Genomic DNA, 16,440 nt, shown 5'->3' with positions numbered 1-16,440 from the left:
GCTGTGCCACCAGGGAGGGCCCAAGATTTTAAATAAATCTTTTTTTAAAATGCCAAGTACATTGCTCTTCCATTTTCATAATAGAGAATCCAAAAATTAAAAGGATACACACATGTAAATATATAAATATTTATGTGCTATTTGTAGATGTGAAAATCCTTGATTTTCAAAAGGATTCTTTATATATACATGTGTATGTGTGTATATGTATATGTATATGTATGTATATGTGTGTATGTATATGTGTATATGTATATGTATGTATATATATATGTATATACATACATATATATACTGTTTTTTCATATATACATATACTGATTCTTCACACACACACACACACACACACACACACATATATATTGTTCTAGTTCTTGCTTTATTCACTCAATAGACACAAGTAGAGCTGCTTTTTCTGGCTGGGTAGAATTACTGTTAGACAGTTTATAATGTATTGAGGACCTTACTTATGGGCATCTATTTTATTTTATTTGCTAATTAAAATTAATGCAGCAGTGGTATATGATGTACTATATTTTCAACTAGGATATCTGCTCTACTCCTACAGCAAAGAGACTAGCAGGAACAACAGTAACATAACAATACTTTTAAGGGGAGGTAGCTAGCAAAATGAAGCCTTGCATTTTGGCACTTAGCTACTACTCTTAGTTAAGGCTTATAAACATGAGTAGACTATTCAAAGTATTTGACATAGCTTTGAAATTTAATTTTCCTTGCATATACATGTTGCAGTTAAATCATAATTTCTTATAAGCTGATCTTTGCCTATTTGTTACCCTAATATATAATGATATGGCTGAAATCTAATGTAATACTAGCTGTTCTAAAATTCAACCTCATTTGTGTCTATCTTGATCTCTCTCCATCTCTCTCCCATGCAGTTTAAGTATATCATTTAGAAGTAGTTTCAACTGTTAGATATGCAAGGGAAAATGTCTAAGATGTCAGACCAGTTTAGACAGAATGAATTAGCTTTTTCCTCTCATAAAGCTAGGTATCCCTTGCTCTAAGTTATAGGAACTTTTATAATGGTGCTATTTTTCTCTAAAATAGGTAATTGACTATGAATAAGCAATCGTACAAGCATTCAGGACTGTGAGCTTGAGTTATATTCTGGTTTCAAGTTCTGTCTTTTACCTTTGAAGTCATATGAACCTCATGTCAATGATCCTATTTTTTTATAATGTTACTTGACATAATATGAGAATTGAATGAGATCTGTTATCTGCAAGGTTCTTTGGCATAGGACAGGTATTATTTGCTACTTAATGAAGTGTGTACAAAGCAAAGGAAGTTTATGTGATTTGGCTTTGCTGCTGAAATCTGAGTCAGAAACTTTAACATTTAATGGTAACATTTCAGCCCCAGCACCATGCATGGAAGAATTACTTCTCATTGAAGATCAAGGTAGATACAACAGTGGTGAATAGGTAGGTCTATGTTAAATATAACATTCACTACTTATACAATGTAGTGAATTTCCTATCTCTTATATAGGAAACTTTAGAAGTACAACATACATACTTTAAATACTACTAAGGTACTTTGTCTAGTGGAAAATAATGACCTTTCCTATAATTCATGATTTTATTAACATTTGATCTATGGTTTCTCTTCAAGTAAATGAAGCAATGATTTTGAAGTTTTTACCATGTTTTCAAGAGTTTGCCATTGATTTACATCTCTTTAAGATCTGTATGATGTATGATGTAGTGCAGGGATGAAGAGAAAAGACAATGTCAAAAATAAATGTGGGCAGAGAAAATGTTATTTTTATGACTAACGGTACTTTTAGTTACCAACTATTTAATTTTGTATTAGTACTAATGTTATTCAAGCTTATGTAACACTTATTTCTTTTTTTTTTAAGATTATTTATTTATTCATACAGAACTGGGGTACAGGCCAGAGATGTGGAGGGTGAGAGGACTCACCAGAAACAGAGTGGGGAGCAGAGCAGGCAGATCGACGAAGTACACTGCTGAGGGGAGCAGTGGGCAGGTCAGAAGAGGTCTGCCACGCCATGTGGTCACCTCCGGGGCAGGCGGGGATCAAACTCATGCGGAAGTGGCTTTAGCTTCTCAGTGCTGTGCTTTAACCCACTGCGCCACCAGGGAGGGCCCTGTAAAACTTATTTCTTAGAAATTGTTTTAATAAATTTCAATATCCAAGAAACATAGGTATTTTAATTTCCATTTTAGGGATCTATCCATTGCTTTCTAACCAAAGATTCAATATTCTTTAAGAGTGAACTTGCTTTTTGACTTGTCAGGATGACAAAAAATAGCTGAAAGAAAACTTCTCTAACTAGACTATATAGATTGTAAGTATCAATTTTTAAACTGTTATTATAAGGTAAGTGATCACTTCCTTGTTGCACACATTCTCTCACTTGCAAAGTTGTACTGGAAATGGATGCTAATAACTTGCATTTAGCTTGTGCTTTAATGCAGTAGAATAGCACATTTCTTAATTGCATATCATTTAGAATGGTCTACCATTTAGAAGAAAGCTCTGTTTAGAGGCATTGCACACATGACCGGGAGGATATTGTGGTGAAAAGATATCAACAATAGCTCCATTAATGTTGAGCTTATACCTGCATCTAATGGGTACTAATGCATCTTACATGACTTATGTGAAGATAAATTTACAGCATTAATAGGCTAACATTCCACAACAAATGCCTATTTCTCTAATAAGTTCTACTTCCCTAATAAAATATTGTCATCTGATTGAATGGTGAAGGGTTAGAAGCTGCTGCTTGTTAGTAAAGCAACAAAACACCCTCGATTTTGACCTATACTGTATGTCTGTGACACATATGAATATATTGAGTGTTCCCATTTTTTTTTTAAGATTTATTTATTTGTGCATACAGAACTGGGGTACAGGCCAGAAGCACAGGGATGGTGACAGGATTCATCAGAGACAGAGTGGTGAGCAGAACAGGCAGACTGATGAGGTACAGTGCTGAGGGGAGCAGCGGGTGGGTCAGGGGAAGTCAGCAGCTACATGTGGTCACCTCTGGGAGAAGGGGGGGAATCAAAGGCATGAGGAAGTAGCTTTTGGCTTGTTAGTGCTGTTCTTTAACCTGCTGCACCACCTGGGAGAGCCCAGTGTTCCCATATTATAGAAAGTTACATTTCATGAAATTATGCATTTAGGAAACCACTATATGCCTGGGTAAACAGGTCATACCCATATAACTTCTAAGATGTAAGTTAAATTTGTTTTTACTCCAAATTTAAAGAATATTTAAGACAAATTTTAGTCAAGTTAATTTGTCATCATTTTGGTATCTCTGAAATTATCATATTCATTTATTATTTAGTTCATTTTCATCACTTTTATCTCATGTATAAACTGGTGGGATATAGATATGCAGGCATTATCTCAGGGCTTTTTATTCTCAATCTTCTTATCTTCAGCTCAGGTAAAACTGAGAGTGAGTTATTATAGGACACTGTGAAGGTACTGCTATTTAGGTCAGAAAAAAATCATGATATATATATTTTTTTGGGAGAGTGAGTAGAAAATTTGTCATAGGTTTGGGAGATGATAAGTATGATGGAGGTTAAGAATGTGCTACTTGAGGGCCCTCCCTGATGGTGCAATGGGTTAAAGTGTAGCACTATGAAGCTATAGGAGCCACTGCAGCAAGAGTTCAATCCCCCATCAGGGAGATGACCCACATGGCACAGCAGACCACTCCTGACCCACCTGCGGCTCCCCTGTGTATTTTCAGTACATCTGCCTGTTCTCTGTCTCTGGTGAATCCTCTCACCACTACCTCCGCACCTCTGACCTGTACCCCAGTTCTGTATGTATAAATAAATCTTTTTTTTTTTTTTTAAAAAGGAATGTGCCACCTGAGTTTTCACTGTTATGCTCATTATGTTTACTAGTTCCTTACTAAGGGCAGTATTAGTGGGATGGGAGCCTGTGAGAAGACTGTGAGTTGGGAGATTGTATGAAGAGATTGACTTGGCTCATTTGACCAATAAGGCAAGTTTTGCGAGGGCAGGAATTCTGTATCTTTAGCAGCCAGATCAATGTCTAGCACATATTGCACTCATAAATATATCTCAAATAAATGAATAATAGGAGTCTTGGAGAATAAGCAAAGTCAAATATTATAGATCATGTGGAACTATGTAAATCATGTTAAGGCTTTTGGTTTATTGCTACGTATAATGCTTTTAAGGATTTAACTCAGTGTAATCAGATTGGATTTATGCTTTTAAATAAATCTGGGTTCTGAGTGTAAAATGGATTTTAAGGGAGAAGATAGGCTAATCATAATGCTATTTCAATTTTCCTTGTTGGGAATAAAAACTGGATTAATTGAGCAAGCAGCTAGGCCAAATGAACAGAGACTGGGTGAGAAAGTGGGATATGGGAATGCTTTCAGGTAGTGACAAGCTCAGTGACATTATATGCATATAACAATAATGGAAAGTGACATCTCTACTTTTTAAATTGCTGGTATTTGCATATGGCATATTTCCTGTTGCTTTTATAATTAACAAATATGACAACTCTGTTATGGAGGAATGGAGCTGTCACAGTATAACTCTGAAATCACAGAGGTGATTTCAAACCTACCTTAGAACCTGCATTCATTTTCCCCACAAATCAATCATTCTTTATCATATCCCAGGCACTCCGCTAAGTATTGGAGACAGAATGATAAACAAGATAGACATGGTCTGTCTCCTCATGATTTAGAAGGAAGACAAATAAATTAAAATCAAGTATAAAGGATGGTATGAAAGTCTAAGAAACAAAAAATGTTTGGGGGCAACACAAAACAAGGAAATTAGACCCAGATTAAGGGATTGGAAAAGCCCAAAATGTAATGGAAATGGGAAGGAGTAAAGTTTATAGTAAAGAAAAAAAATGAAATATTAGCTCCATAATTCATGTAGAGTTCAGACTCACTAAAAAGATCTCAGTAGCTAGAAAAACATGAGCAATGCTATGTTTTGGTAAATGGGCTAAATGGAGTATAATCTTGTGATTCACCACAGTGGATTTTGGATACAATTCCCAGGACAATGGATAAATAAAGTGCTTTAGACAAGGCTATGCCATAACTCACAATTTAGAATTGTAAGCCAGATGTTATTACGGCTCTTGAAGATTTTGTTAGCATTGGCCTGGGTTCCAAATCATCCACTTGTAATCAAATTCAAGTCTTCCTACAATTTACATAAACTTCAAAAACGTATTATTTTATGCTTCACTCTGATTTTGGGCTCCTGCCTGTGTGAGTATTGCATGTGCTTACCTCCTCAGGTATTTGCAACTCCACTCTGTCATCTATTCCACAGTCTATATTGTAAATTCTTATGATGCCAGTAGACTTTCCTATACCTTTAGGAGTTTACTGGGAAGAGAGTCATCTTAAAATAATTACCCCTTTGCCTTCTCTTTTCTTATGTCTCATCTTATGTTTCTTCTTTCATGAAATCACAGCAAATATTTTCCCTTGTCTAATTTGAACTATTTCATCATAAAAATACTTATGATCTTTGATAATCTAAAGATGTATATATACATATATATGTGTATATATATTTATATATATATTAGATATTGCAGTCTCCTACATAAGGTGAATTTTGGTGACAGTTACTTAGGTTATACTTTCATTATTTAATGAAATTAATAATGCTAACTGATGTTGAAAAATTACAGCTTATTAGAGATAATTGAAAATATTCACAGACCTAATCTAATTCTCTTATATAAAAGGGGAGCAATTTAAGCTCAAAGTGTTCCGATTACTTGCCATACTGTTAATGGAAAAGTCCAGACAAAGATAAAGATTTAGGCTGTTTTCTTTTTTTAAAGATTTATTTATTTGTGCATACAGAACTGGGGTACAGGCCAGAGGCTAAAGGGCGGTGAGAGGCTTCACCAGAGACAGAGTGGGGAGCAGAACAGGCAGATCGACGAAGTACACTGCTGAGGGGAGCAGCGGGCGGGTCAGGAGAGGTCTGCCACACCATGTGGTCACCTCCGGGCAGGACGGGAATCGAACTCATGCGGAAGCGGCTTTAGATTCCCAGTGCTGTGCTTTAACCCGCTGCGCCACCAGGGAGGGCCTAGGCTGTTTTCTTAATCCACCAGTCTCTCTGTTGGAGTGGTCTACCTCTCTATTGTATCTTCAATTTCTCAGCAGAACACACCTCAGTTACTGAACCCACTCCATGGTTCTAGCTTTTCCCCTAACTCCAAATTTCCTAAGTTTCTTGGCCAGAGTATTTCATGCATCCAAAATAATGGCAGAGCATAGCTTTTTGTTGAGTTAATGTTACTGCAGATCCATGTTCTCTCCTCCACATTCCAATTCTCCACCATCAGAGTTTACTTACCATGATTTTATCTGTTTTAATGTACTAATGTATAGTTTAGAGATTGCAACCAGTACAGAAATAAAAGTTAAATAGATCTAAAGCTATGATCTCAGTACAAGAACCCTTGAAGTAGAGAGATATGTAAGAAGATATAAAAAGTCATATACAACACGTATAATTTTGAAGGAGTTAGGATGAATACAGAGTGAGGGGACAGTTATGAGGCAAAGGCATTATCTTTCGGCATGATTTGTTTTAAGTATATTATTTCAAAGTGTTCTGTACAGCAAGTAAAAATAGCAAATAGAAAAGTAAACTGTTAAGCTTACAGTTGGGAAACATAAAAATTGTAAGTAAGCAATTACTTTCTGTGCCACATAATAAAAGTGGTATTAGTTTTGCTTTCTTTTTTTAAATTATAAGACCTATGTAAAGGTTGCTTATTTATTATTCTGCACATCAGCATGCATACAAAGCAATGAACACCTGACAATACCTGAGATTTAAGTAATATGTCGACCCTCCATCCTCCAGTTTCTTGTCTCCTGATACTGGACTCAAGGCTACTCTTTTCCTTTTCTTGATGATTAAATTATTCCCACCAAGTGATTGATTCTTAAATCTCTATGGCTTCATTTTCTTTTTTTTTTTTTTTCAAAAAACAATTTGAATTTTTAACAATCTTGTAAAAAGTTGATGTAGATATATATAGCTATTAAAATTAAAAACCCTCTTTATCATTCCCTCCAAATTTCTTCTAATTTTTTTTTTCTAATTTCACTCTCAATACTTCATCTTGTGGATTACCAGCCTGCTATCATTCATAACACTACTTTCATCCTGACACTTCTGCCATCTGACACCAATTGTTGAAAAATACCTTATATTATAGAATTTCTTCAGTGTTCTTATTGAAAAAGTCTATCTAATACCTATTGACTTCATGAGGGATCATGGCCATTACTTCATCTAATCAAGTGACATTGTGAATGCAAACATGGTCTAAATTCTAAGAAAAGCCTAAAGCAGGATATTTTTGGTCACTAAGTCTAATGATTCTACTGCTACCAAGGTAAGGTGCAAAATTACAAGTATGCCAAGTTAAAAAATTGTTATATGAGGCCCTCCCTGGTGGCGCAGCGGGTTAAAGCACAGCACTAAGAATCTAAATCCACTGCAGCATGAGTTCGATTCCCGCCTGCCCCGGGGGTGACCACATGGCTTGGCAGACCTCTCCTGACCAGCCCGCTGCTCCCCTCAGCAGTGTACTTCGTTGATCTGCCTGTTCTGTTTCCCACTCTGTCTCTGGTGAAGCCTGTCGCTGCCCCTGAGCCTCTGGCCTGTACCCCAGTTCTGCATGCACAAATAAATAAATCTTAAAAAGAAAAAAAATTGTTATATGTAATTCCTATGACAATAGTTAAACACTGAGTTTCTTCTATTTCTTTTGGTTTGAATTATTTATTCTTGCTCTTACAAACAATCCTATGTTCTATTATAAGACTTATAATGCATAACATAAGTATATAACTTTTCTGCTTACATTTATTACATAATAATTTGACTTGGAGAAAAATGTAAATATTTAATGAGTAACAAATTTATTGACTTTTACCCCCCCCAAAGAAAACTTCTATAGTAGCTCTCTTCAAACGTTTCCAATATTTTAATTCCCCCTTGATCCTTTAAACTGAGGAAACTTGCCCCAACAAAAATGTAGACAAACCCATTGATTCCAATTGCTAGCTTATTTCAATACCAGTTAAAAAGTGAGTATAGGAATAAATAATACACAGGGTATGTAAATGTTCTGATATTTTTGTCTTTATAATAAGAAGCCTCTTGAAAAATATCTTTAACCACTCTATTGAGTTATATATATCCAAGGCTCAAATCCTCATAGCACTGAGAGGGTTTATAGCTTTGAACAAGTTGCTTAACCTCTCTTTGTTTTTGGTTTCTCAAATGTAAGGAAGGAAGATACAAGAGGATTGTAAGAAAATTATATATCATAATAAACAATACTGAACAATTTTATTTAGTACCTGACACATAGTAAGTATAGTAAATGTTAGCTGCTTTTATTATTGTTGTTACTATAATAAAAAATGTTAAAAGATAAGAATTTAGGAACTTAGTAAAAGAGAATGTATTGTATTTCACTTGTGTCACAGTGTATCATAACTGTTTTATTCACCAGCATAAGAAACAGTAGATCAAAGTATTCATACATTTTCTAAGATGTATGCAAAGGTTTTCTTAATCTGTTACCTCTCATTCTTCTGTTACCCAATTCCTTGTATCCAAATGGGGTTTTTAGGTCATCAGTTCCCTTTGTAAACTTTATTTGTGGAGGAAAATATATCTAAGTCATAGCAATAGGAACACTTTGGTAATAAGTCCTTATATCTAGAATAATTCCAAAAGAGTATCATAAAATTAATTGTATTCAATAAAATACAAAGTCTTCAATGTATCATATATTTTGAAGCTTTACTGGAACATGTAAAATTATCATAATCAATAATGATAAAGTAAATATTAATTCTGAGAAATTATGGAATCTAAAGCTTTTTCCTAAAATTGAACAATGATTTGTTGACTGTGTTCTAAATTATGGAGCAGATTATTCACAAGCATCATAAATCCTAAAGAAATGTAATACTTATTGCACCCAGGAAGCCAATACAAACACAGGCTGAAAAAATTTAATCAAGCCTATAATTAAACTATTTTAAGTCAATTAGTTATTCTCCAGTAAGCATTTCATTAGGCAATAGAAATTTGTATTACATAAAAATTCTCTCCTGCTAAGAAACAATAGAGAAGCAGTAAATTTTTGATGGCTATTTATTTACACTTTTAATTGTCTTAAAATTAAAAGGAAAATCATGTGGTATTTTGTCTTACAGTTTGCGACAGATTACCTCTTTGACTATAGGAATGTGGACAATTTTAGCAAGATTCTTAGTTATAACCTTAAAATATGTATTTCACTACTCAAATTGCACCAGGAAAATGAGATGACATGACTTTATATAGGTCTACTTCATGTTTCATTCGCATGCTTCCTAAGGAGAGCAGGTTGGCCTAGATATTGCAAAACAATGATGTCTTCGTCATTTAACATTGCTCACATTGAGTAAAATGCCAAGGGTTTTATCTTGTTTTCCTGCTGAATATTTTTATAGTAATAAGATGAAGGAGGTTTGTTTTTGAGGTTGATTTATTTTTTCTTCTTAAAGCATGAAATCTGAACAGATGGGATTGCAGTTTCGGCTTAGTGAGAACTGAAGTTGTTTCATACACTTTTTTTGTCTTTAGAAACAAAACCTAGCAGCATTAATTTAGCCTGAGTCTGTACAGTACCAGTATTGTCCATCATAGCTCAATGATGGAGTGTTAACTGCAGCTGCAGATTCAGTATCTAGGCCTTTGTTGACTTTCGATTTTTTAGGAAGTCATTAATTAATAGGGATTTTTTTTTCTTCAATTTAGGGCTTCCCCTCTTTTATTTGCATATGCTTTTCAACAAAATACTTAATTCTCTAAAAGCTGACATCAATCATAAGATGGACACTTTAATAAACCACTTTCGAATTAAGTTTGAATTAATGCTCAGTTGTTTATGACTTTCTTAAGAAAGAGGAAGGAAAAGATTATATGTTGTTAAGCTTATGATTATATTTATTGGCAACTATTTGTTAACTTCTGTCTTGCTATTGACTAGTGGGTTGTAAAAAATTTCTGTATTTTCCTCCTTGCTGGGTAAATCATTATAATTAAGTCTCAGAATGTCTCCTATAGTGGGTATGACATAACTTAGAATCTCCTGGGTTCTCATTTGCCAAAAAAAGTATTTTATATCCTTATACTTTGAGAGTTTCTCAGTGTATCTCAAGATATTGAGTGTATTAATTAAAGATAAAAAATGTTTAGTGTTCTCTTAAATAGTACTTTTATGAATAATGATCATATATTTACTCATCAGGTTATAAAATTGTTGCCATTAAAAAAAAGAATGTTAGAGTGCAAAAGAAATTTATAGCTAAAGGGATCCTGTCCTACCCCTTTGGTTTTAGACAAGGTGATATTTTCCCAGGGAAATTAAGTGATAGACTGCAGGTCACACACCTGTCCAGTGACAAAGCCAAAACCAGACTTCTGAATATCAACAAAATCTGTTTGGATTTTTTTTTTTTTGATATCTCATAAAAGTCCCCAGTGAACTTGTTTTCTTTGTTGTTGCTTTTGCCCTAATACACAGTTACACTCATTCATTGAGTTTGACACTCGTTATGTTAATTATATAAACAACAATACATCCATTGCATGAAAGCAGAATAAAACCATTCATATATGCCAAGGTTTAAGCACACGTTAGACAATGAATTTTATTGTGCTTTGTAGATAGAGACATTAAAACTCTCATATCTTGTGACCTAAGATCTCATTTGTCCCTCTCAAACCCAGAAAGAAAGCTTCTCCAAAGACTACAAAAATACTTGAAAATGCCTTATATCAATTGTTTTTTTGCTATTTTTATACACTAACTTGTTTTCTTTAGTTACTTACAGATTTTAATCACTTATTCATAATATCGCTCTAAATCAGTTATTACTTTTTGATACAATTCTGCATCTTCTTAACATGGCTCAGTTAAGAAAAACAAACTTGAATAAACCTTAATGAGATTTATTAATCTTTCCACAGTTGTGCCTGGCAAAATTTTTGATAAAATGATTTCTATTTTTAATTCTCACCTCTATGAAGGCAAATATTCTGTACTGTGACTAAAAGTGTTGCAATGGAGAAGAGCTACCATAGTAATTACTGACTGGATTTTGATGCCTTTAATACGGTATTCTAGAGAATCTGTGTGTATTCATATTGCCACTTAACCAAGACTTGTCCTGCAAGCATTGCCACATATCTAGTACATATCTATGTAGATATTTCTCTCTCTACATATATGTATAAATGCACGTACATGTATAGTATGTTGTAACTATAGGAACCACTTCTATTTTTTCTGCAAAATCCCACCCTCATGTTACTTCTACAAAAAATTTTGTCTAGTCCTGTCCCAAAGTGAGCTTAATTGTTCTCCTTAACAGATGTCCACAGCAAGTTGCAGAATTATGATATACTAATTTCCTAAATTTTAATGTGTACTGTGAAATCTTCAATGATGAGCCCCTATTATATTTCTATTGTTTATCATATTTCCTGGAATATAAGAGATCTAGTAACATTTTTCTGACTTAAATAAGTAAAAAGAATTAATAAATCAATACTTTAGAACTTATATAAGTAAATAGAAACTATAGGAACTTCAAAGAAGGGAGAAAAAAACTCCTACCTGTGTATATCACAAGTGGCACAAAACCTGAATCTGGCAATATATAGGCTTATAATGACCATAAGATCTCAAAAACTATTTTATTTTCAAAATAACTTTGCATATTTTTATAGAAAGGCTTAAATGAGGTATGACATCCATTAAGAAAATCTTATTTTAATATTGGTCCCTGAGTACTTTCATATTCATTTTATAGATCATGTCCTCCTGTAAGGTAAAAATATTAAATGTCATCAGACAAACTTTTTTTTTTTCCAAAAAAGTCCTCTCCTCTGTTATTTGAACAACATGTTAAAAATTATTCTAGTGGGCCCTCCCTGGTGGCGCAGCAGGTTAAAGCACAGCACTAAAAAGCTAAAGCCACTTCAGCATGAGTTCAATCCCCACCAGCCCCAGAGGTGATCCACATGGCGCGATAGACCTCTTCTGACCCGCCTGCTGCTCCCCTTAGCAGTGTCCTTCGTATATCTGCCTGTTCTGCTCCCCACTCTGTCTCTAGAGAATCCTCTTACCGCCCCTGCACCTCTGGCCTATACCCCAGTTCTGTATGAATAAATAAATCTTAAAAAAAAATATTCTAGTAACTTCGAAATGTTTATTCTAACATTAAGAAAATTATTTTATGTACCTCTTATTTGTAAATGAATGTACCAAAATCTATTTTAAAATACTTAGTTACTATAAACCAATGTTTTTTATGCCTCTTATTTATTGCTTATTTCTAGATCGTCATTCATTAAAAGAAATGTAATTCCATGTTTTATCTGATGGTATATAAGTTAGATGAGGAGGCAAAGAGTTGAGTCAGAAAGGTTAAAACAGCCTGAATTTAAAAAAAAAAAAAAATGGCCCTCCCTGGTGACGCAGCGGGTTAAAGCACAGCACTGAGAATCTGAAGCCACTTGTGCATGAGTCCGACTCCCGCCTGCCGCCTGCCCCGGAGGAGACCACATGGCGAGGCAGACCTCTTCCTGACCCGCCCTCTGCTCCCCTCAGCAGTGTACTTCCTCGATCTGCCTGTTCTGTTCCCCACTCTGTCTCTGGTGAAGCCTCTCGCCGCCCCTGAGCCTCTGGCCTGTACCCCAGTTCTGTGTGCACAAATAAATAAAATCTAAAAAAAAAAAAAAAAAGCCTGAATTTGCAGTGTTGACACCTTGCAGGTGAGGGAGGGGAAGAAAAAAGGGGGAGAAAGAGACTGCTGCAGAGAGGTCACCTTAGCTGAGTCTTTGGCTGAACAATAATTTATACAAGCTTAGGCAGAGACTCTCATAAAGCTAGACAAGCAAAACATCTGAAAAAAGAAAAATTTTGGTGCTGTTGATAGGAAGTTCCCAAAGCTCATATAGGTCTAAGAATGGTCTCACTTCCTACATTGTTAAAAACAGATATACAGGAACTGCCAGGCTTTGCTAAGGAACTTAATCAACCCTAAAATAAAGGCCACTCTATACCTGCCTTAAAATAATATAAAATGAAAGATGAAAATATCATAGTAATCAGCACATGGTTTAATTGCTTGCCAGAAAAATATAATCTCTTAAAAGAAAAACAAAAGCCCAGTACTCAAAAATAAAAGTACATAATGTCTGTCATCAAATAAAAACATTTTAATGAAGCAGGAATGCAAACCTTCAAATCCAATTAGACAAAAGTTGAATCCAATTATTAAACAAATAGCTATAATTCTACTGTCAGCAAATATAGATATGCATTTCATACTTTATGGATATTTTCATATAAAAGCAAGTGATATATTTTCAGCATGTCATCAGAATCCAAGAGCTTTTCAAAAATTTTATCTCAACAAACATTCACAAAAATGCTGTGTGATCACTGTGATTAGCTGAAATTCCAGTCTGGGCCAATGTTTCCCACGTGAAAACTGGGGCTTAAACTCCTCTGACCCACCTTTACCTTTACCTCATCACACTATCTTATGTAAGCTTATAATTAAAAAGTTACATGATATTCCATAAATGAATGTTCCTAGTAATGATGTTATAACTTATCATCTAAGTATATCTGCCATATAATTGATAGCAATAACTTTCTGCCCTAAAAGACCTTCTTTCAAAGAAGTTAAAAGCAAATCTCAAAAGATCACCATAGAAAGACTAATTCTGTTTTATAAATAATTTAGCTGTCTCATAGCTATATCAAAAGAGATTTATAAAATTATAAAAAGAAATGATTAAAGATATTACTTTGAGATTATTATATAGCACATGAAATGGAAAATACGGAAAAGCAATTATTTCCAGGGATAAGGAAACTAACATTGATCATTTACATTGTACTGTGTTTTCCTCTTCCCTCCTCACTCATTTTTCTCAGTTTCTCAGTTTATTGAGTCCCCCTTCCTCTTTAAATTTTAAATATTGGGCAGCCTTGTGACCCCTTTATTCTTAGGTAAAATTCTCATGCTTTTAAATATATAAATATTGGTGCCTTCCTTTATATACCACCTCTCTTCCAAAATCTAAAATTATATACCCAGTGACTTGACATTTCAAAATGAAATTTAATAAGCATCTCAAATTTCCCATTACCTAAATGCAAGTCTGTCTCAAATTTGTTATTATTCAACTCCTCTCTGTGGTTTAAAAAAAAAAAAAAAACAAAAAAACAAGCAAGCAATGGATTCCATTAGTCTAAAATCTAAAAATTTCCTTCATGATCAAATCATCCATTCCATCAGCAAGTCATAATGATTCACAGTGATTCACTCCCCAAACAAACCCTTGCTCACTTCTACTATTGCACCAGTCACTATCATCTCTTGTATTGGATATGTGTAATAGACCCCTAACTGGATTTTCTGTGTCTATTCTATACCCTTAGAAACCATTGAATCAACTATAAATTTTAAAGTTATTCTTTATCTAAAAAATTACTCTTAATGTTAGCTCAAGAAAGTCTAAATAACTTATGCTGATCTATGATACTTTACTTTATCTTATACTTTGACTCAAATTAATCCTCCTGGTAGTCTGCTAAGTCCTAGTGTCCATAATGCTTTTATACTAAGATGTTCCTTCTGCCAGTACATGTTCTCACTTTGATTCTTGACAAGGCTGCTTTGTTGTTATCTATTTCTTCACTTGAGTATCACTTTCTCTAAAGGACTAAGAATGCACTTTGGTGATAGGTGTGATATGGTAATGTATGTCTGAAAGGTACAATCCCATCCCTCTGACTTATATACAGTGTTATAAACCAATGTTATCTCAAAAAAAAAGCATGAAATATCCAAATTAAAGGCTACGTAACCATTAATATTGTACCCTATCTAAATTGTCTACTTAGTATATAACATCATTGTCTATATTTTTATTTATTATTTTTACTGCTATATTTTATGGATCCCTCTACTAACATAAATTCCAGTAAATAAATATCTCTCTTAATATGTCACAGGGCCTGAAAGATACTATACTACCTATTCAATAAATATCTGTTGATAGAGTATACAAAGATATCTCTTCATAAAATTTTGAGAGAACTATGATTTAAACTCATGTGTTTTATTTCTAAAGCCAATCTTATTCCATTGCAAATATACTACTAGGTCTTAATTCATCCCTGTTAGTTAATTTTTATCATTTAGCAAATCTACCATGTGGATTGTTTTTACTGAATTTACTTAGGAGTGAGGTCATTGTTTTAGAGAGCTAGTAAAGATGAGTGGACTAGGTTTGATGCAACCATAGGTGTAAAATAATAGCTATTACCTATCTGTCAATTATCTATACATTTATTTGATTTTTCTATCTGCATTTACATTGTACTTTTATGTGCAATTTTAAAATAATAACACCTCTGAAGAATTTCATGAATACTTTCAAGAAGCACTGATATGAAAGTTACTAAGTCCATATATACAGTTTAGTCTATATGGAGCTTTAAAGGTGGTTTCAAACTCAATTTCATATAATGAGTGAAAATTATTAAGTAATCTTAAATTATTGTGAAGTCTGATGAGATGTTGAGAAGAAAAGGTAAAATTTAGATAAAGATTAGTTGGAGAAATCTGAAAATCACCTGTGAAGAAACACAGCCAAGAACAGTTGACCTCCTGATGGTGAAATGCATAACAGAGCAGACACTTAACAACTTAGTAGCTTGAGTGTTTTGTTGATTTTCCTGTTTTTTACCTGACAACAAAAGTCTTAAATTTCTAGTTATCTAACTTCTCAGTACCTTTGTAAGGAAAAACAATTCAGATAATCAAAATCAGTTCCAAATCATAAAATTTTGTTTCTCATCATAAAAACCCAATTACCATCAATGAAATGAATGAAAAAACATTCTTTTTCAGTATGCAAATTGGAATATCAAAGAGACAATTGCATTTACTTCATAAATTCTGAAATGCCGTAACAAGGAGCATTTGGATGGTAAAAGGTCGGTGTGCAATCAGAGATAGTTTTTATCCTACTGGGGCAATCAATATCAGGTAGTACTTTGATTTGGCTCAAAGATTTCATTTCAAAGAAATCACAATAGAAAAAAAAAAGGGAAAGGATTTGGAATCATACTAATTTTTATTTAGCTAGTTTCATTGGCATTGTCAATGCCCCCTTAATCTTGTTTGATAACCCATTTTCTTTTATTGTGGGAGTATTATATCAGGTTGATTAAGAGATAAAATGCAAGACGTTTAGAAGCATAGACTCTAAAGACATTTTTGCA

Source organism: Condylura cristata, unplaced genomic scaffold (assembly GCF_000260355.1).
Source record: "Condylura cristata isolate star-nosed mole 26May11 unplaced genomic scaffold, ConCri1.0 scaffold00002, whole genome shotgun sequence".
In the NCBI taxonomy this organism is placed as follows: domain Eukaryota; kingdom Metazoa; phylum Chordata; class Mammalia; order Eulipotyphla; family Talpidae; genus Condylura; species Condylura cristata.
This window is presented reverse-complemented; position numbering follows the sequence as displayed.